General features: G+C 38.5%; 1 protein-coding gene and 1 long non-coding RNA gene across 3 annotated transcripts in view; one reads left to right on the forward strand and one right to left on the reverse strand.

Moving 5' to 3' along the window:
* ZDHHC17 (zDHHC palmitoyltransferase 17) overlaps positions 1 to 25,370 on the forward strand; it is a 189,843-nt gene extending 164,473 nt beyond the window's left edge. Inside the window, exon 18 of the transcript XR_013350553.1 lies at positions 25,324 to 25,370. The gene's annotated coding sequence lies outside the window, so the exon portion shown is untranslated. The remainder of the gene's footprint in view (positions 1 to 25,323) is intronic.
* LOC144282209 (uncharacterized) lies at positions 3,389 to 20,050 on the reverse strand. 2 transcript variants are annotated; one of them, XR_013350550.1, is made up of 3 exons: positions 19,539 to 20,050; positions 8,030 to 8,788; positions 3,389 to 3,600 (listed from the first exon to the last, which is right to left on the reverse strand). It is a non-coding gene; the product is annotated as an uncharacterized LOC144282209 (long non-coding RNA). The 2 variants fall into 2 exon arrangements; XR_013350551.1 differs by having other exon boundaries at positions 3,390 to 3,600; positions 8,220 to 8,788.
* Positions 25,371 to 26,825: the final 1,455 nt, after the last annotated feature.

The following is a 26,825-nucleotide window of genomic DNA, read 5'->3' on the forward strand; positions in this document are numbered from 1 at the left end:
GCTTCGCTCTTAAAGACAGAACATGTCTTGGCCCACCCTTCCTCACTGTACCCAGTGCCACCTCTAGACATAGATAGTACTCAATACATATCTGTTAAATTGGCAAATTTATGAATAAATAAAAAAAGAATGTAGGGACGAATGACTTTTCAGCTGCTGAAGCCAACTCTTAGGTAGTACTCGTTCTAAGACTCATGAAGTCAGAATGTGACATGGAGAATTTTCCATGCTGAAATGAGGGAAAACATAATTGAAATAATCCACACTCTGATTTTTAGAAACTCTTCAAAGGGCCAAGAAAGGTTCAAAGGGCTTACTATGATCTTTGGTAGTTGCACTTGCTTCAGGATTAGGAAAAGTATTTCTAAAGGAATCTAAAGGCATTGATGACTTGAAATTGATCAAATTATGGCTGTTTTGTGCTGTTTTTAAAGACTTGTTTTTATTTTTTTTAAGATTTTATTTATTCATGAAAGCCATGGAGAGGCAGAGACATAGACAGAGGGAGAAGTAGGCTCCCTGTGGCAGCCTGATATGGGACTCGAACCCAGGACCCCGGGATCATGACCTGAGCCAAAGGCAGACGCTCAACCGCTGAGTCATCCAGGTGCCCTAAAGACCTATTTTTAACCTAAAAGTTTTAAAGTCACAGGACAGATGAAAGGATGGGAGAAAGATATGACAGGGTGAAGGCCTCAGTAGAAATACCCACATGAGGTCAATCCTACTCGGCTTTATTTAATACAGTCCTTGAGTCTTAGAAAAATCTCTTCATGCATAGACAGTAGCCTCCTAGGAAGTAGGCAGGGGTAACTTTTGTGGACTAGCTTCATTCCCACTTCTATTTTTTTGTTGTTGTTGTTTTTATGGCTTTCTCTTTTTCTCATTTCTCATTTTTTTGTGTCTTTAGAAGTTGTCTTAAATCCATCTTGAATAAGCAGTGGTTAGGGAGCACTCATGACACTATTTTCTATGCCCATTTCTGAAACAAAAGGCTGCAATGACTTTCATTTTTAAATAAGCATTTTCAGAAACAGTCACAGAACTTGAGATAGAACTGAAAGTGTTAAAGATTTCACTTGACACTGTATGGCAACCAACTGGAATTTAAATTAAAACCTAAAAAAAAAAAAATGCACTTGAAAACATGTCTAGGCTTCTTTGAAGTGTGACACATTGTAAGTTCACTGCCAAGCTATGAATTTAGGCACATCATATGGTGTTCATATTTATGATGGTCAAATCTGTCTTTCACAATTGCCACCCCACCTTCCCCAATACTAACCCTAATATTTCCTGGGCAATTAAAGAATTGTGATTATTATCTTATTTGAATTTTTGCCTTCAATTAGGCATATATGAAAATAAATCTTTTCTTTTTGTAGGACTTCATTGAGACCTATGAAACAAATGAGATAAAAAGGTTTCTTTTCATTGCTGCTTGCTAGATAAGAAATGAGTCTAGCCAATGCCTTATTTTTAAAAGAGCTTGTCTTGGGAGCAATTCTTCATTTAGTGTAAATTCTCAGCCTGCATTGTGGAGTGAGTAATACTGAAATCTTAACAGGTGGCTTAGCAATTGATGCACAAAGAAAAAGAATTATTACAACACCTTAACTGCTTGCAGATGTCCTGGGTAGGAAAATAGATGCTTCTTTTGTTTCATAGTGTGGTCTTTACTTTTCATGTTTAGTGATTTTTTAAAATTCTTGACAGGAATGTGTATACATGAATCCAACTGATTTTTTTAATTTATGACAAGGAGAATGTCAACCAGGGAAGGAGAATCTGTGCAATGGAAAGAAGAAAATGAGAATTGATAGAAATGGAATGAATTGTTTGTCCTTAAAGTGAAACTAAGGAAATGTGATTGAGTAGTGAACACAAAGGAAATGATATTTGGATTCTAGGAAACTCTGTTTCATGGTAGAACTTTTCTGGAACATGCATTTAAATCCCTCTATTTTTAATTTAGACTTTGAAATTTGGTTGTCACAATCCTGCTGTTATGTGAGATTTATTAGCGTATCCTGAAATTTTTGAAAAGTCCTATTTCACACTGGCTGGTGAAGCTTGTGTGGCCTCCTCTTCCTTCCCCTCTTGACTCTAGCCTAAGTGTTAGAGAGTAGATGGTAATAGATACTATTCCCAGCCCCCTAATCACTGAGAAGCATCAATTCTCTTTGTGGGTTTTGTTATAAACCTCTAGAATGCAAATATGAACACTTAATGAAATAATGAATGTGAGCAATCATCTTCAATTGTTGCTAATCTCACAAAGAGGCAATAAAAAATTAGGTGGCTCCTACTGGAAATCTACAGCACCACCTATAAAATATTTTTTGTCCAAAAAAATCAAAGTTTTATCAAAGCAAGCTTTAGATCTAACTAATTTATAGTGAATAGAAGGAAGAGAGGAATATATAAAAAGGCACCACAGGGATTTATTCATCAAATTTCGGAATGTGAGAAACTCTATAGGACAAACAATCTGGTTTCTTTGACACATGAATTACAAGGGAAAAAGGGGAAACTATAGATGAAAAGAGACAATAAATATCAAACAAAAACAATGTATGAACCTCCTCACTTGGCGTCCAGTTCAAGCAGCAACTGTTTTGTTTTTTTGTTTTTAATTGTTTATTAATTATTAATTAAATTGTTTAATTTTAATTGTTTTTTTCCCTGCAATTGGGGGAAATCTGAACATTGGTTGGTTATTTAACAATACTAAAAATTATCAGTGATCTTTATGTGTAGTGATGGCATGGAAATAATATTTTAGAAGTCCCCACCTCGGGATCCCTGGGTGGCGCAGTGGTTTGGAGCCTGTCTTTGGCCCAGGGCGTGATCCTGGAGACCCGGGATCGAATCCCACGTCAGGTTCCGGTGCATGGAGCCTGCTTCTCCCTCTGCCTGTGTCTCTGCCTCTCTCTCTCCCTCTATATGACTATCATAAATAAATTTAAAAATATATATATTAAAAAAAAAAGAAGTCCCCACCTCTTAACATGTCTGTAATTTGCTTCAAAATAATTTGGCTAAGGGAAGATGGGTGGTTTAAATGACGTAAGTTTGGCCATGAGTTGGTAATTAATGCACTTGGTAATGGGAGCTTATTGTACCATTTTCCTACTTTCACTTGAATTTTCGTAAATCAAAAGTAAACAAGTGGTGCCTGGGTGGCTCAGTTGATTAAGCATCTCACTCTTGATTTCAGTTCCGAAATCGAGCCTGACATCAGTCTCCGTGCTGGGTGTGGAGCCTTCTGGAAATTCTCTTTCTCCCTCTGCCCTGTGCTCTCACTCTCTCTCCCTCTCTTAAAAAAATAAAAAATAAAATAAAAAACATTGCTTGTTTACTTTTTTTTTTTTTTTTTTTTTTTTTTAATTCCCACAACACAAGCACACAATATCGCAGATCTTTGTAAGAGCTCCGTTCTATTCTGACAATTTCAAGCCTGGACCAGGAGTACTCCCTTGTCTCCCCCGAAGCCTTTCTTAGAAAATGCCCTTGTGCTGAATTGCCTTCATTTGCATCAGCTCAGTGCTCTGGACTTACTGCTCTTGTTTTGACATCATATTGTAATTGCGTGGTCACCTGTGGAGGAGAATAATATTTTCAGAGCAGCTTTTTGTTTCCCATATTTATCCTTACCCCTTGGCCAGCTAAATAGTTTGTGTGAAGGGGGTGATCGAGTGGACATACAGAGAAAAAGGAGTTGCTTGTTGACCTTTGAGTTCCAAATCCTGGGGCTAAGAAGTACCCATGTAGAGATGAGATTTGATAGAAGTGATGGGCTAGAGAAGCGCTAACTGGTAGCCACAATTCCTTGAGCTGGAGTGTGGAGGACAAAGGGGAGAAGGTGGGGCATACCCTAGTGGGAGACAGAGCTGGGATCTAGGGTGAGGGACCAGGTCTGGAGAGTTCACATATACAGATGTGGAGTTAGTCTCCAGAGAGAGCTTGCTCACACTAGACCACCTACTAGAGTGAGTGCTGTTTGGCAGCAGTACCAGGGAACCACGTGAGAGCTGAGTTAGCAGCCTTAGATGGTCCATTCCAGTGTGGACTGCATATCACCTTAGTACTGGGGTACATATCCTCATTAGTACTGGGGTCTGTTAATGGGAAGAGGTAGATATGGAGAGAATATAACCTGGTGGGAGGCAGAGACAGATGAGATCAGGAGTTGTGGGATATGCCTAAACAAATTCAGAAGTAAAACCAAGAAGTAGCAAACAAGGGCCACGGTATCCCCTTATTATTGATAAATCCTAGGTTGGAGATGTAGAACCTGGGTTACAGAACCCCAGATGAGAAGAGTGTACTTCTCCTCCCCATAGGCAGTGCTCGATGAAGGCAGGCTCTCCCTCTGGGAGATAGTGGGATGTCCCAGGAGGCATTCGACAGCTCCCAGTACTCATTCTGGCAAGCAGGCTTGCTCCCAAGAAGGAAAAGAGAGATGATAGGAGCATGACCACTTTATTCTCCCAATTTTATCAGATAGAGAAATGACTACAGTTCCTATCTGATAAAATGGGGCAGGAGAGCCAGCAGTTAGATCTGTTGTGCTTCTTTCAACGTTAAAGGAAACGCAAGGAAACACTCAGACACACTCTTCCTCAAGGGACTCCCTTCAAATAGAACTATCAAACCACTTATAGATCATCTGGTAGAGTGACCTCCATCTGCACAGGACTGTGCTCAATACCCAGTCAATTGATCCAAGTGGGCCAACCACCATCTCAAAATCTCAGGACTTTTGGAAGTACTGTGGTAGAGACTATGAGCATTAACCCCCCCAATGGGCAGTGGTAGCTGTAGATAAAGCCTTGACCCTCCCCACTTACTCACAAAAGTGGTGAAATATATTTTCATCATTTATTCCTTTTTTTTTTTTTTTGCCTTCACCACACACTGTATAATATTTTTGAGGGCAAAGATGAGGCTTTATTCAAAGTTTATCAGTGTCTGCCAAAAAGTAAGGACTCAATAAAAGTTTACTGAATTGGATCATCATATCATTAAAGGAATTTTTAGCAATCAAACCACTATCTTGACAGCTGAGCTCAAGTCCACTTGTCTTATGAATTAACTCCCTCCACAGACCATTATAATGCCACAGCTGCTCACTTCTAGGCAACCATCTATTACTACTTTTATCAGTAAATCTTCAAAACAGTTACTGTCTTGAGACGTGAAAAATGACTACATTCTCCTAAGTAGTTGAAATAGTTAATAGAGGCTATAAATTTACAAATATTTCTTCCGTTCATGCCCTAGAGTTGTGAAAATCAAGCAACTTAAGTGTCTTAACCATGTTTCTAGTTCAATACAGTGTCAGCCAATGACTCGGTGTTGAACTATTTATGTCCCTCTTAGAATTGAAATATAATTTTGTCAACTTAGAAAACATTGTGCTTAACTATCAAATTTCTTAGGTTGTGCAAACTCTCATGCATGAATTTATCTTGTAGTTGACATTTACCACTTGTTGACCACTCAGCACCAATACCCTTTCCTACTTGCACTCTGATTGTGTTTAGGGGACTTACTTTGTCCCATCATGTGCTGCCTCACTATGGTGGTAAACCCAGGTATTTGCTCTGCCATTGGGAACTCTGAGGTGATTCCTGTAGGTTCTTTCTAGCAGATGCTTTCTCCTGCCCCTCAAGGACCACCACGGGGGTAGGCACGTGATATTGTTAGAGTCTCCTGCAACTCTGCATAATCATGCAATTATACGAAACTGAAAGAAAGTACTGGAGCTCCTGGACGGCAATGATACCATCTGGGCAAGGTTGACAACAGTTCCTGCTGCAAAGAGTCACCTGGTTCCATTTCAAGACTGTTTTTTTTTTTTTTTATCTCTTCCTTCTGATTTGTAGTCCTCCTGTATCCCTTTAACTAATCTTTCCTTTTGTGTTTGTTTCTGCCAAAATGGTTTCTGTTGCTTGCTACCATAGAACCTTAACTGACTCACACAGCTTGGGAGGAAGCATCACGAGGTAGAAGAAACCCGGAGCTGAGAGTCATGATGTATGAATTATAGTTGTGGCTTTGCAACTCACTTTCTTGGAGACCAGGAGAAATCCCCCCAAACTCTTTGGCCTTTGATTTCCTTTTCCAGGAAGGCAGCAGGCCAGATAACCTCGAAGCCTAAGTTTTTAAAAAGCCAACTCCATTAATCCTATTGTAATTGGTTAGGAACCACTATGAAGAAACAACAATGTTCTAAGCACTTTTGTAGATGTTTTATGCATACAAGGTGCTGTGAATATTCCAGCTACATTAATGCTTGACTGAGAATTTACTCTGCAGGCCACCTCTTGGGTGGAGTGACCAGATATTGGAGCAAATTTCAACAACAGAGAGTAAAGGGGCATGTAACTGCCTGTTCTTGGAAAATATTACCTCAGCTCACTGGGGTGTTTATGACAGAGCTAACCTTAAAGATGATTGATGGGATTGGCTTGAGATCCAGAGAGTAGGGAAATGCTGACACGTTACATTAAAATTAAAATTAAAATTAAACTTATTCAGCAGATATTTATAGTGGGTGAGGCACTCTGTCTTTCAGAGAGCTTGAGCCTCTCGTAAATTTGAGGTAAATATACACAATCTTGAGTTTGGGAGTGGTTGTCACTGAATGTTTCCTAACATTTGTGAGTTTTTCCTTGTTTCTGGTTTCATTAAATTTGGACTATTCCAATGTGGATTAGCACTTTCAGTGACCCACGGATGATCCAAACACCAACGGCCAGTTGCTTCCGATTTGAACTAGACTTTGTGGTAATTACACTTGACCTATATTTACAACTCAATAATTCAGTAAATAATATCATAGCAACACAGCATCTAACAGAAGTTTGATGATTACCTAGATACTTCTGATTCCTACCATCCATTTGGATACTATAAAATACCTGTAAAATCTACTTTGAGATTATAGTGAGTGACCTGTTTGTAGTTTGCTCGGCTGCCATAATCAAAGCGTACCTACTTCATTTGGCCCTGTATGGATACCTGGTCCACAGAACTGATGGACCACTTGGTTTAGGGTCTTATCTGAGACCTTTACTTCAACCAAGCTAATGACTTTTCACTCCTCAGGTTCCTGCAGTGGCTTCCCATCTCATTTGCAATAAGAGCCAAAAGTTATAGAAGAGCCTATAAGACCCTATGTTCTGGTCCTGTTGACTGTCTTGCTTAGCCTCCTTCCATCTTTCTTTGTTCACTGCTGCCACACTGGCCATCTTGCTGTTCTTTGGACATACTGAACTCTTGGCTGCCTCAGAGAGTTAGCCCTGCCTGAGTAAAGAGCCCTCTAGTGCCCTCAGAGCTGTACGGAGGAGTTCTTCACTACCAGTGAGGTCCACCATGAAGCACTGCATCTTGCTCCTGTGGGAACCAGAGGGTCTGATGGTGGGTAGGAGGCCAGGAGGCTGCCAGCGTTTTGCTTGCTACAGTCTTTGTGCCAAAGTTGTCTGTTATTCACCAAAGCCATCTCTGTACCAGTTTGTTGTGCTAAAGCTGAGTTACCAGGCATCTGGGTGGTTCAATTGGTTAAGCGTCTGCCTTTGGCTCAGGTCATGACCCCAGGGTCCTGGGATGGAGCCCTACATTGGGTTCCCTGCTCAGTGGGGAGCCTGCTTCTCCCTCTCCCTCTGTCTCTCCCCCCACTTGTGCATGCATGCTTTCTTTTTTGAAACAAATAAATAAAATCTTAAAGCTGAGTCACCACTTATACTAGTGCCATGCCCATGGGCAGAGTGCAACATGACCATTTGTTAAAGGTAGTAACTAGTATTTGTTGAACGCTTAACTATGTGCCAAGAACTTTACTCACTTAACACTCATAATAGCTCTGAGGTAAGGACTGTTACCATCCACATTTTATAGATGGCAATGATGGTCTTTGAAAGGGTTAACAATTTTAAACAGATAGCAAGTAGAGAGGCTGGATTCCAACCAAGGCATTATGATTCCAGAAGTCATGAACTTAATGGCTCTAGAGTCAACTCACCGTGCTGGGTTAGTGGGAAAGAACTCTTTCTTCCACTTTTTTTTTTTTTTTTTTTTTTTTTTTGTCATTTTAAGCACCATGTGTTCATATATAGTTTTCATCCAAAAAATATAACTGTAATTTTGTTCCACTTGTACCCGCCACACCAGGGCACCAATCTGTCACACTCTCGCATAAAATCAGAACTAACCTGGACATTGTGATTAGATTTGATGTAAGACGTAGCAAAATGTGGGAAAGCTTTCCTGTACGATCTAAATTAAAATAATGAGAGTGATTATTTTGAAGGGACAACTCAGACAGTAGGAACAAGCACAAAGTCAGCTTCCTGGCCCCTCCCTCTCACTACCATCTGCAAAGTGGAAAGCACCTCCACATATGTCCTTTTATTTGTTTTACTTTTGAACTTCCTGGCACGACTTCTTTTGATAAAGTGTTCTGATGCTTTAACAAAGAAAGAGAAGAAATCCCAAATCCAGAGAGCCATTATGAATGTTCCTTCCTCTTCCCTTTTTCAGTTGGGTGTGTAGGGGCCCAGTGAGGACATAATTCAGGATCCAGCCTCCTGGGGATTTTGTCAACAAGGATAGTATATTTTGATAAGGACCAACACAGAGGCCCTAAGCCTTCTGGACAAAGGTGGAGTTCCTGGCTAGGATGCCTTTGAAATGTTTTCTTCAGGTTTCTCTTTTGAAGTACTGGGATAAACAAAACCCTCCTTTAAATTCTTTCTGCTGTCTTTGATTGATTCTCCTTTCCCTGTGGATAAAAATAAAATGAAAAAAATTATAGCTATTTCTGATATTGGTAGTTCAAAAAGCTCAAGTATCTCCATACAGGGCAGTCATGCAGTTATTGGGGCCACATGAAATTCTGATTCGCCAAAGGGATTGTGACTCAGTCTGAAGCCCTGCCAGGACTTGTAGGTTTAGGACAAGGGGGGAGGAATTTTGCTGCAACAGCTGCTGTGCTTTCAAAACTGTGAGAGCAACCCCACCTTATGATTCCCATCATTCTTCTCTCGCATTCCCACTTTAGTTTAAAAACTGCATTTAAAGAGGAAGAAATGATGTGCAGATAAAAATTGAAATTATTTTATCCCCTGGCTAAGTACCTTTCAAGCTGAGCATTTTATGAGTCCACAATAAGATGTAGTGATGCACGTGTACAAATACCTCTTCACATTTTAAAATAACCAGCTCCACAGGTGCCATGAGAGCATTGCATAAAATATGACATTAGGAAAAAGAAATCTCAGCGTATTTCAGAACATAAGACACTGGAGCAAGTTTGCTTTACATTTCGTCTGTAGTAGCAGAAAAATTATCTCATAATGGTGTATTCTGTTCTCATGGTTGGGTTGTCTTGCGTACAATCCTTTTATGGCTCTGCATTGATGTCAAGTAATTACTAGGCCACTCATTTTTTCTTTTTCTTTTTTTTTTTCACACTATTTTGCAGTCTATTTTTTCCTCCAAAGAGGTAGAAAATGGATTTCTCAGTGCCTGGCCCTGTAATAACCCATAGCAAACTCTAGAAGTGTTTGCTGAATGAATAAATGAATGTGGGTACTTGACAGTCCACTGAAAACAAGCAGGTTGAAGCATTTATTTGAGTCCCATTATCTTGGTATTTTTCAACTAGAATCCTATTTTTCTGAGTTTGGCAACCTCCTAAATATCTGGATGTGTACATAAGCTGTATTCCCATTGATTCTGTTACATTTGTGAAAGAGCCAATGGATTATTTTGGGACAAACCATCAACCACTTGAAGTTTAAGCTTAGAGATAAAGCTGAAGTCGTTTAGCACAAATGCGCAATACCGAGCTTGGTATATAATTTTTTCTGTTTGTCCAATTGGAAGTGTTAACTCTTGTTAACCCTTTGGGGCCCTCTGCCGCCTCAGCTGGAGGCAGGGTTGTCTTTTCGCCCTTTCTGTCGAATGACCACTTTGAAATAGGAGCCAAGCTGGAGAATTTATTCCTCCCTCCAGATGTCTGTTGCTGGAACACAGCTCTTAAAGAGATTATGTCTCTGGAGGGGACCAGACTGCTGATATTATTTCTGACTTCAAAATATGTCAATGACAAAAATAGGGTTCAACATATGGAGTTGAGCTTTGTAGAGCCAGCATTCCACACTTCTGTATAGAGGGATCCATCCACCCAAAGCAATGTTAAATATAGGTTATGATATATTTTCTTAACATCCTGTAAATAATTTGCTCTGATTTAGAATATCAACCTCAGAAGGGATCTCAGAAATATAGCTGATGCATGAATCTTCTGAATCTATATCCAACCTCTCCCTAAATTACTGTACTCTGTAAATGTCATTCCCTTATGAGATGCCAAATCTATATTTAGGGTAGATCTAAAAGTTGAATAGTTCTTTCTCACAACAAGTGGAAATGTCTTTTCTCTATCAGATGCTAGTTTGCCTAGACACCTTTCATAGGCATCCAAGGGATGAAGCTAGGACTGGTGGGTAGAGTTTACAGACTAATTTTTATTATCAAGAAGAATTTTCTGCTGGTCAACACAGTCTTGGCATGGAATTAGGCTATATAATCAATGGGCAGGAGTGTTATTGAGATTCATGCCTACTAAAAGTACTGGAATTCATCCAGTGTTGAGACGTTATGATTCATTTTATGATATGCTTCTTTAGATGTGTGCTCTGGACATTTAAATGTATGGTATACATCATACATGTGTATCAAACTGCCTACTTGAGATCTCCACATATTTAACCCTGAGCCATCCATTTCTTGATTTCTTCTTATCCTGCTCATCCAACGATCTTCTGCATATCAGTATATGGCTCCTCTGCCTAGCAATCAGAATAATTCTTTTAACTCATCTTACCTCCTGTTCACTTTGCCTGAAATGTTACTCTCTGCCTCCATATACCTGTATGATAAGCTCCTCATTGCCTGGACTCTGCTCAAATATCACCTCCTCAGAGAAGCTCCCCTTGACTATAGTATCTGATGTAGCACTCCCTGTCACCCTTCCTTGGTATCCTCTGTCCCTCTTACTTTATTTTTCCATGAGAAACGGACATCACCACAAATTTATTTAGTTGATGATTGTCTGTCTCTGCTAGAATTTAAGCTTCTTCAGGAAAGAGAATGTGTTATATTGACTGCTCATCCTTAGTGCTTAGAACAACTTCTGGCTTATAGTAGTTATTTAATAAATATGTATTGGAAGGGGACACCTGCTACCCCAATGTTTATAGCAGCAATGTCCACAATAGCCAAACTAGGAAGAGCTGAGATGTCCATCAACAGATGAATGAATAAAAAAGGTGTGGTATAGATAAATGCAATGGAATATTACTCAGCCATCAGAAAGGATGAATGCTTACCATTTGCATTGACATGGATGGAATTGGAGGGTATTATGCTGAGGGCAATAAGTCAATCAGAGAAAGACAATTATCGTATAGTTTCACTTATATGTGGAATGTAAAAAACAGCACAGAGGATCATAGGTGAAGGGAGGGAAAACTGAATAGCAAGTCATCAGAGAGGGAGAAAACCTTGAGAGACTCTCTTAAATATAGGAAGCCAACTGAGGGTTGCTGGAGGGGAGGAGGATGGAGGGATGGAGTTACAGGATGATAGGCATTAAGGAGGGCACGTGATGTGATGAGCACTGGGTGTTACAAGCAACTGTTGAATTATTGAACTCTACATCTGAAACTAATGATGCACTATATGTTGGCTAATTTAAATTTAAATTCACATATGAATAATAATAGAAATTTAAGCAGGAAAATAAAAGGTAAAAATGTAACATATGCTATGTGTGACAAGCAAAAGAAGAGAGATAGTGCTTATGAATTTTTTATACTAAAAGAAAATAAATTAATGATTTTGATGCCTGTTTGTAAAATTATTTTCCCAAAGCTGCAATCTTCCTATGAACCTCACAGAGTCACTTAGTGTGCATGTTCCTTCTTGACCTTCAGAAGGAATGGAGACGTTGTAAACCTCACCAGCATCGGCTGTGATCCATTTTCCTAGAGAATATGAATCCCCAGATACACCAAATATCAGGTCTGGGTGACACTGACTACTAGATGTCAGGGGTGAGGAGCAATCATTAATTTTACCTCTAAGTCAGTCTTTGAAGTAGAAGATAAATCCATCTGTCGTATCTAGAGGGCAAACAAAGCTTTCTTATTTACTTTTCCCACAAATAAGATCATCCCCATTCTAAACCCTGTGAGACTAGGCTTCCTAATTTGTACAAATTTTATTAATTTTCAGGGTCTTTGTTTCTGTATTTACAGAAAACTCCTATCTCAATTAAACTTGAATGGGATGACAGACTCACTTTCAATTTTGTCACTAGAAATGGTCATTTCTTTGCCTTAATAAAGTAGCTTTTGTCCTGAATAGTAATACCTGGTGATTTATACATTTTTCTAAAATTAATAATGCTGTGTTTTATATCTGTTTTTCAGTCTTTTTAATAACAGAAAAATGGACATCTCCAGAATGAGTACACTTTAAATCTTTCCTATATAATAAGAGTTTTAAGTGCTAGTGAGAAAAGCCATGAATTTTTATTTTTCTTGAGACCTAAATACATTATCTTACAACTATCATAGAATTAAAACCTGAGAACAAGTTTTGTGGGAATAATTTATTTTAGGTCTTGGAGCCTCTTGTGTTTTAAAGAGAAATGCACCCGGGAAAATAAAAATGTCTCAAGATTCCTCAAGGAATGAAGTTATTTTTTTAAAAGTTACATTTAGGGTTGTGCACCGAATGGGAGGAAGGATGCTGTAAATCCACGGTCCATTCTGAAACACAACTTAACAACTCATAAAATATCAGACTCTTTGACCCAGTACTCCCACGTCTAAGCATTTGCCCTGAGGAGATGTCACATAAGAATGAAAAGATGTAGGCATATGAGTGTTTCTTATAAATCTGTTTTTAATGTACAAAAATTGGAAACATCCCAGACATCTATCAATAGAAGACTGATTAAGTAAGTTATTGCACATAAATGCAATAAAATTCTTAAGGCACTAAACTTGATGTAGCTCAATATTTATTGACATGGAGAGATGTTTGTGACATAGTGTTGAGTGGAAAAAAACAAGTGAAAAATGCTCTCAACATGATTCCATTTATGTAAAATTGTATCCTTCTCTTTAGAAAGACATTCATTGAAATGTTATTTGTGGTTATTTATGGATAATGAGATTTGGGTGATTTATTTTTGGGGGGGGAATTTTTTTTTTTTTGGTTTTTAGATTTCTATTGTGTGTACGTATAATTCTAATAAAAATGCAAATTCATAAATGAATCTCTCATAATGAAGTAAAATCTAATAGGAAATATACTTTTAGACCTATTTGTAGCAGCAAATATAACTGTAGTCAATTTAGGATCAGTCTGTTTAACATAGGAAGAAGAAAATTGGAAATAATGTTATATAAAGAATGTCTTATCGAGAATAAGATTTTAGAAAGCATTTTAAAGATGATGTCATTTAAACCCAATGTGGAAAAAGATAGATTTTCTTAAAATAATATTCCTAGAATTCTAAAAATCTTTTCACTTCCAGTAACTTTTCATGAAAATAATGTTTTAGATGGATATTTTAGAGCCTGCTGATTTGTACATAGTGATGAACAGAGGAGACCTTGGAGCATGTGGAGATCCTGGTTTTGGGGCCAATGAAAATCTCTGGCATCAAACCTTTTCTGATGGTGAACAGTGTTTAGCTGAATCATAAACTTTCTCATCTGATCATCACTGATCACTACCATCCTTATTATCTATATATTTGGAAGCTTTTAAACTGTACAGTTTTAAATGCAAAGAAATAGAGATTTTTTTTTTATTGATTCCCATTGGTAAAGATTGAAACAATTGATACTACACTTTTAACACAAGCTCCCAGGAACATCCTCATGAACTAAGAAGTTTGAGAAACATAGTTGAGAAAAGCTATCCACCTACAATGATGAAGACAATGAGAATGCATGAACATTCTCCAAGGTGGATTCCATGATACATTCAGCATTATAGTCTCAGAACACCTAAAAATCAAAGAAGCTGATACCATAAATCTCCTAGAAGAAAACATAGGCAGCAAGCTCCCCTTGACATTGGTGTTGGTGATGATTTTGAGAATCTGACACCAAAAACAAAAGGAGCAAAATAAAAAATAAATAAGGAGGACTATATCAAACTAAAAAGCTTTTCCACAATGAAGGAAACCATCAACAAAATGAAAAAGCAACCTAATGAATGGGAGAAAATATTTACAAATTGAACATCTGAGAAGGTGCTAATATCCAAGATATGTAAAGAACTCCATAACTCAGTATCAAACCCACAAACAATCCAATTTAAAAATGGCATTTGAATAGACATTTTTCCAAAGGAGACACACAGATGGCCAGTTTGTTGAGCAACGTGAAAAGATGCTCAACATTATTAATCGTCAGGGAAATGTAAAAACCATAATGAGATATCACCTCACATCTGTTAGAATGGCCATTATCAAAAAGGCAAGAAATAACAAGTGTTGGCGAGGGTGTGGAGAAAGGGGAAGCCTCATGCACTGTTGGTGGGAAGGTAAACTGATGCAGCTACTATGGAAAACAGTGTAGAGTTTCCTCAAAAAATTAAAAATAAGTCTACCATATGATCCAGCAGTTCAACTTCTGGGTGTTAATCCAAAGAAAATAACACTAACTTGAAAAGATATTCATTGCCTTATGTTTGCTGCAGCATTATTTACGATAGCTGAGACATGGGGAAAAAACCCTAAGTGTCCATTAATGGATGAATGAAACAGGAAATTTTGGTACACACACACACATATACACACAATGAATATTCGGCCATATAAAAGAAGGAAACCTTCCCATTTGTGACAACACAAATGGACCTTGAGGACAATAGATTAAGTGAAATAAATCAGATATACTGTATCAGCTCTCTTATATATGGAACCTAAAAAAAAAAAAATGAATCCAACTTCATAGATACCGAGAACAGAATGGTGGTTGCCGTGGTGGGGTGGGGGTGGGGATTGGGAAATGGGAAAAATTAGTGAAATGAGTTAAAAAACCAGAAGACTGATATACAACCAAGCTACTTTTTTTCCACACAAAGTATTTTTCTGTATATGACATTAGATTGTTTTCCCAGGATTTGATCCTATTTAGACACAGAAATCTTACCAGATATTATATTTTGATAATAAAAAAACTCAAAGGAAACCCTTTCATTGATTGATTCTCTCATTTTTCATCTACTCATATTTTGCTGGTATGGATCTAGCAGGTGCAGTGCAGCTCTGGAGCTAACAGTTGCATCAGCACTTCACTAGATGGCAGCTGAGATGTGTTCCTCCAGTAACAACTGCAATTGTAGTTTTAACTTACCTGCTTTAGACCTGGTTGGGTTAGCAGCTCTTCCCTCTAGGTCTTTCCTACTGGGAACTGTTTCTGGAAGCCCAATCTACAACCGCTCTTCTAGTTCTTTCAGTTGTGGTGTAAACACCTAAATCCCTATATTAGATAACTTTCTGCAAGAAACACCTAATGTGGTTTTGCTCTTTATAATTGAATTCTAACTTCCTCCTCACTCAACCCATGTTTTGGCGGGTAATTACATTGGAAATGTTTTCTCAAGTTGTTTCCCATGTATCTTGATAGTGGACATTGCTATTGTTCGCACAGAGACTCTCAAACTCCTTTTACTTCTGTTTACTCTTCCAGCTTTATTTTTTTTTTTTAAATAAATTTATTTTTTATTGGTGTTCAATTTGTCAACATATAGAATAACACCCAGTGCTCATCCCATCAAGTGCACACCTCAGTGCCCATCACCCAGTCACGCCCACCCCCTGCCCACCCACCTCCCCTTCTACCACCCCTAGTTCGTTTCCCAGAGTTAGGAGTCTTTCATGTTCTGTCTCCCTTTCTGATATTTCCCACCTATTTTTTCTCCTTTCCCCTTTATTCCTTTTCACTATTTTTTATATTCCCCAAATGAATGAGACCATATGGGCTTTTGCTTTCAACTCTTGAGCAGCCATCTTCCTCGAAGGACTGTCCTCAGGCTATTGGAGCAGCTTTGTTCACAGACACAGAGAACTGGAAGGGCCTGGGAGTTAATGATTCCTTAGAGTGATGCTTCGCTAGTGAATGACCTCAGTGGGAGATGAAGGTCCAATCTCTTGTCTTGGGCACAACAGTTTTGAGGCTATGACTTACACTCCAGAAATCTCTTGAGGAAATCAGGCTGAGAGCTCTCCTAGGAACTTGCTGAAATGAAAGTCTCCTTCGTTTCCTTTTCTTCTCCGTTGTGCTTCTCTCTCTTCCTTACCAGTTTTCTCTGAGAGCACTTCCTTGCACATAAAGTCTCATCTCAGGGTCTGCTTCTGAAAAAACTCAACTCAGACAATAGGTCAAACATTGCTTTCCAAAGGCTCCTAACAGTTTTCCAGAATTGAATCCAACAACATGATATCTTGCCTTCTACGTAGACTAAAAGCTCTTTGCTCTTCAATGGCAGTTGATGGTGATAGTTATTCCCCACTGAACCTGGAAATATGGTTTATACAAAGCAAGTTAATAAATGGAGGCAGAGGGTCAGTAGTCAGTGATTTTTTTGAGATTGCATCTAGATGGATTAAGTGAAAATTCTGTGTCTCATTATGATTCCCGTGCATAAATTAGTCTGATGTGTCCAGACAAAAGACGCTTTACTCCTGCAAAGTACTCCTAAAGGCTAGGTAACATTTTTAGTATATGTGCTGCTGAAGCGAGCACTAAAGGCTAGATAACAAAGATGAATTCCATCTTGAACTTTTTTTAGTTCTAGAGAATTAGATGAACAGGACAGTACTGCCTCTTCCCTCAGTTATGATAAATTGCCTCATCTTTTATATTATGTTAGCAAGAAGGAGTGGCTCTTCCTGTTGTTGCTTTTAAATTTATCTTTATTTGCATAGCTCTTGAAATGAGAGGACATGTGGGTTGTAGAAGTCAAGCTTGTGAGCTTGTAATCGATGTAATATGATGATATGTCATCTAATTGAGGCCTATTAGCCTTTCTTCATAATGGAGGCATGGAAAATAATAAGGGAGATTAGGTTAACTGGTGATATTTTACTATTCAAGTCTAGCATGAAAATCAATTTCCCAATGATTTGATTTAGTTCTATGCAGCAGGAAGTGGATAACTACAGAAAGAGATTACAGTATTAATTATAGATTCTTTCCTTAGCCATTCATCATTAGAAACCAATAAATATTTATTCATTACTCCGTGGAAAAGTTAAATCCTCTCATCAGATAAAATTTTCACTTTCCATTTAGTGATTTTCATAGTTTTAGTGTATGTTTGCTGGTTGGTGAAAAAAAAATGACCTAATGTAGGGAAAGATTTTTCCTCTCTTCTCAGAACTTCAGTCAATAAATATCTAGATTAAAGATCTTGCAACTTGTCCCCTCATGCAACAGGGGAGCTGAAGCACATCTTTTCTAAAGGTGGATCCTTGAGACAGGAGTTCTGCTAGGCATCACTGAGAGAGCAGTCCAAGTTCTCCAAAGGCCTAGCATACACCAAATAATTTGTATTCTTTTTTCTTCAAGCATTTTTGGATTGTATACCCTTTTGGAGATGCCCTAGTTTTGGGACCACCACAATTATACTAATTGGATCAAATGGTTTAACAAATATAAAGTGCTTAGAAAAGCTCCTAGAATATTTTAAGTCTTCAGTAAATACTAATTATGACATAGACCAATAATTGCTTCTCTGAAACCCTTGGAGTCAGATATGTATTTTGGAATTCAGAATTCTTTAGACTTTAAAACAGAAGGTGAATATTCTGTATCTTGATATCTCCAGTACCCCCAATCATATTACGTTAGTATTTGTACAGCGGAACACATTCACACAAAGTTATTGTAAACAGCCTCATGTTAACTCAGATCAGACTGTGCCACAGAAAATCTATTTTAAAACTTCTGGGTTTTAGAGGTTTTTTGATTTTGTAATTATAGCTGAGGGGTTTTGAACTATAACATCATCATTATTTTTTTTTAGATATATTTCATTTTTTAAAGCAGTCTTAGTCACAACAAAACTGAGTGGAAGCTACAGAGATTTTTCCATATATCTTCTGTCCCCACACATGTATAATCTTCCTATTATCAGCATTCCCCACCAGAGTGGAAAATTTATTACAACTGATGCACTTACATTGATAAATCATTATCACACAAAGTCCAAGATTTGCAATATAGTTCTTTCCTGGTGTTGTGTATCCTGTGGGTTTGGATAAATATATAAGGGCATGTATCCATCATCACACAGAGTATTTTCACTGCCCTGAAATTCCTCTGTGCTCCACCTATTCATCTCACCTCCTCCCCCAGCCCCTGGCAACCACAGATCTTTTTCGTGTTGCCATAGTTTTGCCTTCTCCAGAATATCATATAGTTGGAATCATATAATATTTAGAAGCCTTTTCAGATTCTTTCTTAAGTTGCGTCTACTAATAAGTGCATCAAAAGCATTCTTCATTTATGTTAGTTTTTTTGAATCTCTAGCATTTTGTTTTGTTTGCTTGAATTTCCATCTCTCTGTTTACCATTGCTCATCTGTTTTTGCGTGTTATCTGCTTTACTCATTAGAGCCCCTTAGCATATTAATCAGTTGTTTTAAATTCCCAGGCCAATAATTATAAAAATCTGCCATATCTGAGTCTGCTCTTGATGCTTCTCTCTCTTCAAACTGTGTTTTTTGCCTTTTAGTATGCCTTGTATATTTTTCTTGATAGCTGGACTTGCTGTACCAGATAAAAGGGACTGCTATAAATAGGCTTTCAGTAATATGGTGGCGAGGCATGGGGAAGGAGACGTGTTCTATTGTGCTATGATTGGGTAGGTCTTTTAGTGAACCTCTGCCTCTGGACTGTGAAATTCCCGTGTGTTTCTTGGTTGTTTCCCACACCCACCACCCCTTTAGGTGGGACAGGATGGTTAGAGTTAAGTATTTCCCTCCTCCCATGTGGAAGGCTAGAGGGAGTTGGAATTCTATATTCCCTTCCCCCAGGTCAGGTAGGCTCTCATAACACTCCAGCAGATTAGGCTCAGTTAGATGGTTTCTCCTGAGTATGGAAGTTTTAAGAATAGTTCCTATGTATTTAACAATGATTCATTTTCCCTGCCCCCTACCAGAAGCTTGAAGGGATTTTTCTCTGCTATTTTCTATGAGAGTCTGGTAGAGTTCCAGAAGGTAAAATTCACGTAAGTGTGGAGGCCTCCTGTTGACTGGGCTCCCCACCCCCCCTTGAGTTTTTCTCTCTCAGATTGTCCACATGGAGCCTCTAGCAATTGACCAATTACACTTAAGGTTTCGCTGCCCCAGCACAGGGATAGAGGGTGAGTGTAAGCAAACCAAAGCTGGAGCAAATTGTGAGACTAAGGAGTTTGCAATTAGGATGATTTTACCTTCAAGCAACGACAAACTCTTATTCAAACTGGCTGAAACAATAGTAAATGCATTACACGATGAGAAGTGCGGAGCCAGAATGGGCTCCAGGTGCGTTATAGCAATTCCTCAGCACTTGCTTTGCTTCTCTGTGACCTTTGGGTTCTGCGCAATTCTGTTAGTTTTATCTCCAGGCGTCCTTGACAACATCTAGAAGAAGAGGAATACCTCAGTGTGATGGTCACTCACTTCTCATTGGTTAGATAAAGTTAGATGCCTGTTAACAAGCCAACTGGTTGATGCTGATTTTCTGAGGCAAATAGATGTCAGAGAGTCAACAACGGTGATGACAGCAAGACAAGATTAGCCTCTTTAGGCTTTAAAGGAGGCAGGGTTGTTCATGTCATGTTGCTTCATATGAAACAATTATTAGTGTCATCTTGGTCACTGGTGAAGCGGTGTGAGGTGACAGCTTAAAGAGTCAGAGAGATCTGCGAAGCGGTGCATGTATTGGCCTTGGAGACCACCTCTCTAACTGTAGAACCTCTCAGGCAGTTCTTAGTTCTTGTAGAGTTCCATCCTGTGATGCTGGTAACTCCAGCAGGAAGACTGTGGCTCTTGATTAAACTCATGTTTATTCATGGAGTTAGACTCAATCAGCTTGAAAGCTTGCCTCATGCCCAGTTTATTTTAAATTGGCCACAGCAAAGTTTTACAAAAATGAGTTGGTTAGTGAGGAAGAGAAGATGGTGTTTTGGTCATGAGATTGGAAAGCCCACCAGCTGTTGCTTAGTTGGCATAATCTTAACACTTTTCTTTAAATTATTATGGGCAAGCTGTAAAAATAGCAGAAATGACTGGATTCTGAAGTAAGAATCTGGCCTTGCCATACTCAAGAAAAACTCTTGTACTAATGTGGAAAACCCAGGTGACGTTAGGAACTAGCAAAGACGATCTTTAGTTGAAATTTAACTTCAAATCTTTTTCTCTTTTACGTTCAAATGCTTTTGGCTAAAAGCAGTAATGCATCTTGCCTTTAATGTGGTAAGAATTTTCACATGCTCAAACTTTAACCACACAATTTAGTAACCTCTTTAATCTTGTTTGTATCGATTTATTCAGCTGAAGAGTCCAGTAGAATAGTAAAGTGAAGACATCAAGAACAATATTCATCGTCCAAATGTTTCATCAGAGGACTTTATTTCTTACTTTTGGGACATGCTTTGAGGGAGCTGGTAGGGAATAATGAATAGGCTATCTTGTGTATTTTGATACTTTCAACTTCTCCCCAAATTTCTAGCACACGCTATCATAAAGGTCAAGCTTTTGAGAGTATTATTTTTCAATGGTGACATTATCCAAGTTTATAAATATCAAATAATCTCCTTAGTCAGAATCACAAGGGTAGAATTAATGTAAGCTCAACCCATTCCCATAATCAGCTAGATCAGAGCTGTAGAACTTTTTTTAAGAGTTAAATAAATATAAACTAAAAAAGTCACGTAAACCAAAAAAGAATAACATATACCTTGACTTCAAGGTGCTGTCTGGTTAGGTTTCAGTTAGGTTAAGGTTAGGGTTAAGCCTAAGCAGGAAATGTTTATACCTAACACAGTGAGTGACTTATGTCAGACATTGTTCTAAGCATTTTCCCTGTAGTAATTCACTTAAGCTTTACAATAATCCTATGAAGTAGGTACTATTATCCTCATTTTGTAGATAGAAGAACTGAGATACAGCAAGTTTAAGGATCACATGGCTGATAAAGGGTGAGACCAAGATTGGCACCCAGGCAACTGGGTGGTGGTGCTCATATACTCACACATTACAAAATTTGGCCCTGGACGGGGTTAGATAGCCATCTGAAAAATATAGCTCCTGTAATGCCCAGAATCTTCAGTAATGCAGTGTTAAGTACAGGACTGCTTAGAATTTAAGGGCAGAGATTATAGAGCCAGACCCCTACCACTAGTAGAGAGGTGACCATGGGTAGGTTATTTCCATGCTATTTCCTCTGAGCTATAAAACTGAGCTAATTGTCTCATCTAACTAGTCCCCAGACTCAGTATGCATAAAATTCTTAAGAGATTGTGATCCAGTAAAACTACGTAGGGTTCAGGAATCTGCATTTTAAATAAGCGCTTCGAGTAAGTCTGGTGCGGTCTGTCTTCAGACACTCTTTGGGAAATATGGAATTCTATCTCATGGGAGAGGAGAAGCCAGGCCTATAAAGCACTGGGCACAGTCCTGGCACATGATTGGTGGATGGACACCACAGCTTTCATCTATTTTGGTGTCACCAAGGCAGCCCCAGGTCAGGAGAGAGTGGGAGGAGTCTCTGATCTCAGGAGTGACTGCAGACAAAGGGACACCCATGTTAGGATGAAAGTGAAGATGAAGACGATGATGGTGACCGATATGCTAGTATTCTCTGCTCTGCGAGAGGGGTAACGAGGAGGAGAAAGAGAAGGCTGCCAATTCCTCTCATTCTCATTTCCAAATCTTAGAAGGATTTCATTAGGTTTGCCTTCAGGTTTAACAAAAGAAATCTACTCTATTCTCAGGGTCCCTCTGCTCATTCTCTCTCCATATTTCCTTACATATTTTTGCACGTGCCAATTTCCTTTACTAGAAGAAATCTTTCCCTCTCCAACTTACTGTGAAAAATGCAAATGTCTAGATGAGGTAATGTTTTGTTTGACTGTGTTTCAGCAGCATCACGGGTTAGCCATTTAACAAATGTCTATACCCACTTAATAAATCCTTCCTTGTTTTGATGGGGCAAAGTAGTGAAGGAAACGAGCTCTTACGATTCCTAAAACAAAGCAAGGAAATCCATGAGGATGGGCAGCAGGATAAGGTGCAGAAAGAGTACTGAAGCTGGCTCACTAACTACACACTGCGTCTAGCTTTGATTGACTTTGTTCTTTGAGCTGGGCTGGTGCCCTTTGGAGGCCTATAGAAAAGTAGTTTTGTCATGTAGCTGCAAACACAGCCAGCTCTTTTGCATTATTTATGAACTTAAACTCATTTTTTTCCAAAGGACTTTTTAATGGAGGCAGATTCATACTGTGGTATAATGTCTGGGCCACAGAAATGCAGTCCAAAAATAGATCCACAGCCTATCTTATTGCAAATAAATGTGGATGTGTTTTAAGACTAATATAACACCATTTACACTACCTCCAAAATATCTTGAAGTAGAACATTCATAGGTGTATTCAATTTCTTTCATGTATGTTAAAAATCACGATGCACACACGCATATTGGAAGTCCTCAGGGAACCGTGGCTTGGGTGCCTTTGAATTTTGGTGGAAAACAGAAGTTTCCAAGCCCTTGGAAGTAGAGCATGAAGTCTGAAATTAGGCTCACTAGATGGGGGATTTGTGTGACGTTTTGCAAATCACTTAACATCTCTGAAACTCAGTCTTTTTGTCTGTTAAATGATGAATCATGAGATTTTAATAAAATATTGCATTAAAAATCCCTATTACAGTACCTGGCACATAACACAGAGACATTCAAGATGTAGCAGCTCTTATTATAATTTCTTAAATTTTTGTTATCTCTGTATTAGATCATCAATTGGTTATATCTTCAGGCAACTTTATACTAAAATTTGTATTCTGGGCAGCCCAGGTGGCTCAGCAGTTTAGCACTGCCTTCGGCCCAGGGCGTGATCCCGGGATCGAGTCCCACATCAGGCTCCCCACAGGGAGCCTGCTTCTCCCTCTGCCTATTTCTGCTTTTCTCTTTCTGTGTCTCTCGTGAATAAATAAATAAAATCTTTTTAAAAATTCATATTGTTTTAGGTGCTAAAATTTTGTGTATATTATGGTTCATAGTATTTGGAAGTATATAATGAATACCATGATCAACACTGATGTTATTTTGAGCATTAGAATCAATTTAGAAAACACCCTGATGTTTGAAAGTGCAGCAGGCATACTGTAACCATCAGACCACATGCATGAGAACAGATTATAATGTCTAATCATAGTAAAAGAGAAAAATTGGCAATGCCTGGGACGCTTACATGATCACAGAATAATTATATTAGCCCTGCGCTGCCTACCTCTGTATACCTTGTTATATCAGAAAAATCAACTCCTTTTTAAGTCACTGTAGTTTGATTTCTGTTACTTGAGGATGAATACATTCCTGTCAATTAATAAAGACTAAACTATTCTGAGTGAGATAAGCAGAGCAGATGGTTCAGCTGACAAGATGACGTATGGTTGAAAGTAAATACAGACTAGGTCATTAAAACTCCTAGGACTGAAGTGGCCAAAGGAGCTTTTAAGAACTATAATGCCTATTGTTCAAAGTTGCTTGCAGTATTATGTTGTTGTGGATAAAATGTATAGACCTTATAATTTTTTTTGTGAGTGGAATCTTGTAGAAATTAGAGTTAAATTTCTCACCTGGACTGAAATGGTACGTAACTGAGAGAACGTATGTGGAAGTAGGAGTCCCAAGGTCAAGTTGACATTCAAAATATAAGTATGTGGAGTCCACAGAAATTTAGGAGTGGGTCCTGCACTTGCACAGGGTGTGGTATTTAGGGTTGAAGTTTGGACCAATTTTGACCAGTGTTGGAGTTGGAAGGTTTTTGTCTGACATTTTAATTGCATGTCTTTAACCTGATGGTTATAGCATCCGGTTGGCCAAATTGAAGAATCTTAATTGTACTTTTATATCAGAATCCTTTTAAATATGTTTTATTTTTCTTCTTCTACATAGGAGAAAACTAAAGATAAAATGGTGAATTGAATCTTTTCATGCTATAAAAGTATACAAATGATAAAGAATGCCATTTGTGTTAATGCCATACATTAGCCCACCCAAACTCCATTCTTCTAGTTTACAGGTTAAAAAGTTAAAACTACATTTCCTAAACTCCGTTGCGGCGAGGGTTCCGGAAGTGAATTCAGTTCTGCCAATTAAAATACCCAAGAGAGGTCTGAAAGGTAGAAGTAAGGTGAAACCATCTTCCTGTGATTCTTCACTCACTATTCCTGCTGACACATAAGATGTTGGAAGAGTTAATGTTTCTCACAGCAGTACTCTCCAGCTTCCTGGGTGTTGAGGGGCAGTTGCAATGTTAGCAAAAGCCATTCTTATTTCTGAGGATGGTGTCCTACTCCAGATATGTGTCCCCATGGCCACACAGAATCTGTGACTCTGTGGCCTTCTGGCTATAGACGATGAGAGACCAGTGCATATATTTAGCTAGGCCAATCAGGGTTTCACTCTCTCCTGTGTGATTCAGATTTAGCACACGATTCTAGTTCTGTGGTCCTCAAATTTCAGATGGATAAAGATCATGAGGAGCTTGGGAAAAAGGAAGAATCCAGTGCTTTGCTTCTGGTGGGACCCAGAAACCTCCATTTCAATAAGGACCTCTATCGGATTCAGATGCAGATCATACTTTGAAGCATGGCTACTGTTGGGCAGGTCAACTGAGACGTCATGGGGAGCCAGACTTCAGCAACCATTGTCGGCCTGCAAAAGCAGAGGAAAGTGACTCTGCAACTTTAGGCAATTTGTCATGAAGGGGAAGGAAAGACAAAAGGCAGAGAGAGGTAGATGGAGGCAGGGGAAGAAAGGAGGGCCAGAGAGGAAGAGAAGGGAAAAGGTACCTTGGTTCTTATAGTTCTTGGTCTCAGGTAGACCCTTCTGAGTCCTGGCTACAGTGTCTGACTGGGATGTCATGATATTACCCAATTTAAAAATATCCACTTTTAATTTAAGTGAATTGAACATATTTCTTTCTCTTTTTAAAAAAGATTTTTTTTTTTTAGAGAAAGAGTGAGAGCAAGGAAGAGCAGAGGAAGAGGAATAAGCAGCCTCCACACTGTGCGTGGAGCCCAACATAGGGCTCAATCTCATGACCCTGAGATCATGACCTGAGATGAAATCAAGAGTCAGATGCTTATTAGACCGAGCCACCCAGGGGCCCTGAACAATTTTCTCTTTCTTTCTCAAAGATAAAATGGTGAATCCGTTCTTATGAATTGTAAGAATTTTTATGAATCTGCCAAAGGCATTTTTATTATGTTGTATATTTCTGGGTATGAAAAGTTATTTTTAAAGGACACTTTCATATATCTCAACTGGGGAGCTGCTACTGCCCTTAAACACTCCAGAAACTGGAGCACGAGCTCTGGAATTACGCCACTTTAGAGTTTCATATTTCCATACCAACAATAATGTATTGGGTATATGTTGTTACCAGTCTTCTGACTTTTGCACTATAGGTGAGGCCAGTTAGGCTTAAAGAGAAGAATAGCTTACCCAAAATACATGGCTAGTAGATGCTAGTTCCAAAATTTGAACTGAGGCCATTATTCCTATCTCCTCATGTCCCTGCTTCACAAGCACACATTGGTCTACGGAAGTGAACAAAGGAGGACAAAGTTCCTGACGTTACAGAGCTAAGGTTCTAGTGAAGAGAGATAGCAATAAACAAAATACTGTAAGCACTAGAAAGAAAAGTCAGTTTTTAGAAGTAAAAATCTATTTCTGCTTGGTAAGGTAAACAATGTAAGCATTATCAGAGTGTACGCTTTTTCATTTACCTGATATCCAACCCTCCCCAACTAATTTTAGAATTCTTTCTCTCTCTCTTTCTTATCTCTACCCAAACCCAATGCTAGCTTACTCAGTTCAAATTCTTTTTTCTGTAAAGGACCAGGTAGTAAGCATCTTCGGCTTTGTAGGCTGTCACTCTCCTGCTGTGGTGTGAGAGCAGCCATAGACCATACGTGAACAAATGAGCATGGCTGCGTTTCAATAAAACTTTATAAAACCAGGCTGCATAAAAAAATAAAAAATAAAAATAATTAAAATAAAATAAAAAATAAAACAAAAAAATAAAATAAAAATAAAAATAAAAATAATAAAATAAATAAAAATAAAATAAAAATAAAAATAAAAAATAAAAAACCAGGCTGCAGGTGAGATTTGCTGGGGCTACAGCTTGCCAACTCCCGATCTGCAGCACTGAGAAATTGTTAAAGAAGAGAGAACTGTTTATAGCTACTTAAGTTCTTATGAACTTTGGTAGAGATTCTAGTAACTTTGATTTAATGGTGGCTCAGAAAAAAAACTAAAATAACAATTTTTAAAGAATTATACCCACTTCTTTGAATAAGCCCTACTTTTCCTTTGCACTCAGACATTGAAGAGTATCAGAATAGAAGAAGAGAAGGAAAAAGTTGAGGCATGCCAGGCCTGCTAGAGTTAAAGTGCTAGCCGAAGGTCACTGTGAACACAATGTGGTTTGTAGTATTTTGCAATAAAG

Source organism: Canis aureus, chromosome 13 (assembly GCF_053574225.1).
Source record: "Canis aureus isolate CA01 chromosome 13, VMU_Caureus_v.1.0, whole genome shotgun sequence".
Taxonomy (NCBI): Eukaryota; Metazoa; Chordata; class Mammalia; order Carnivora; family Canidae; genus Canis; species Canis aureus.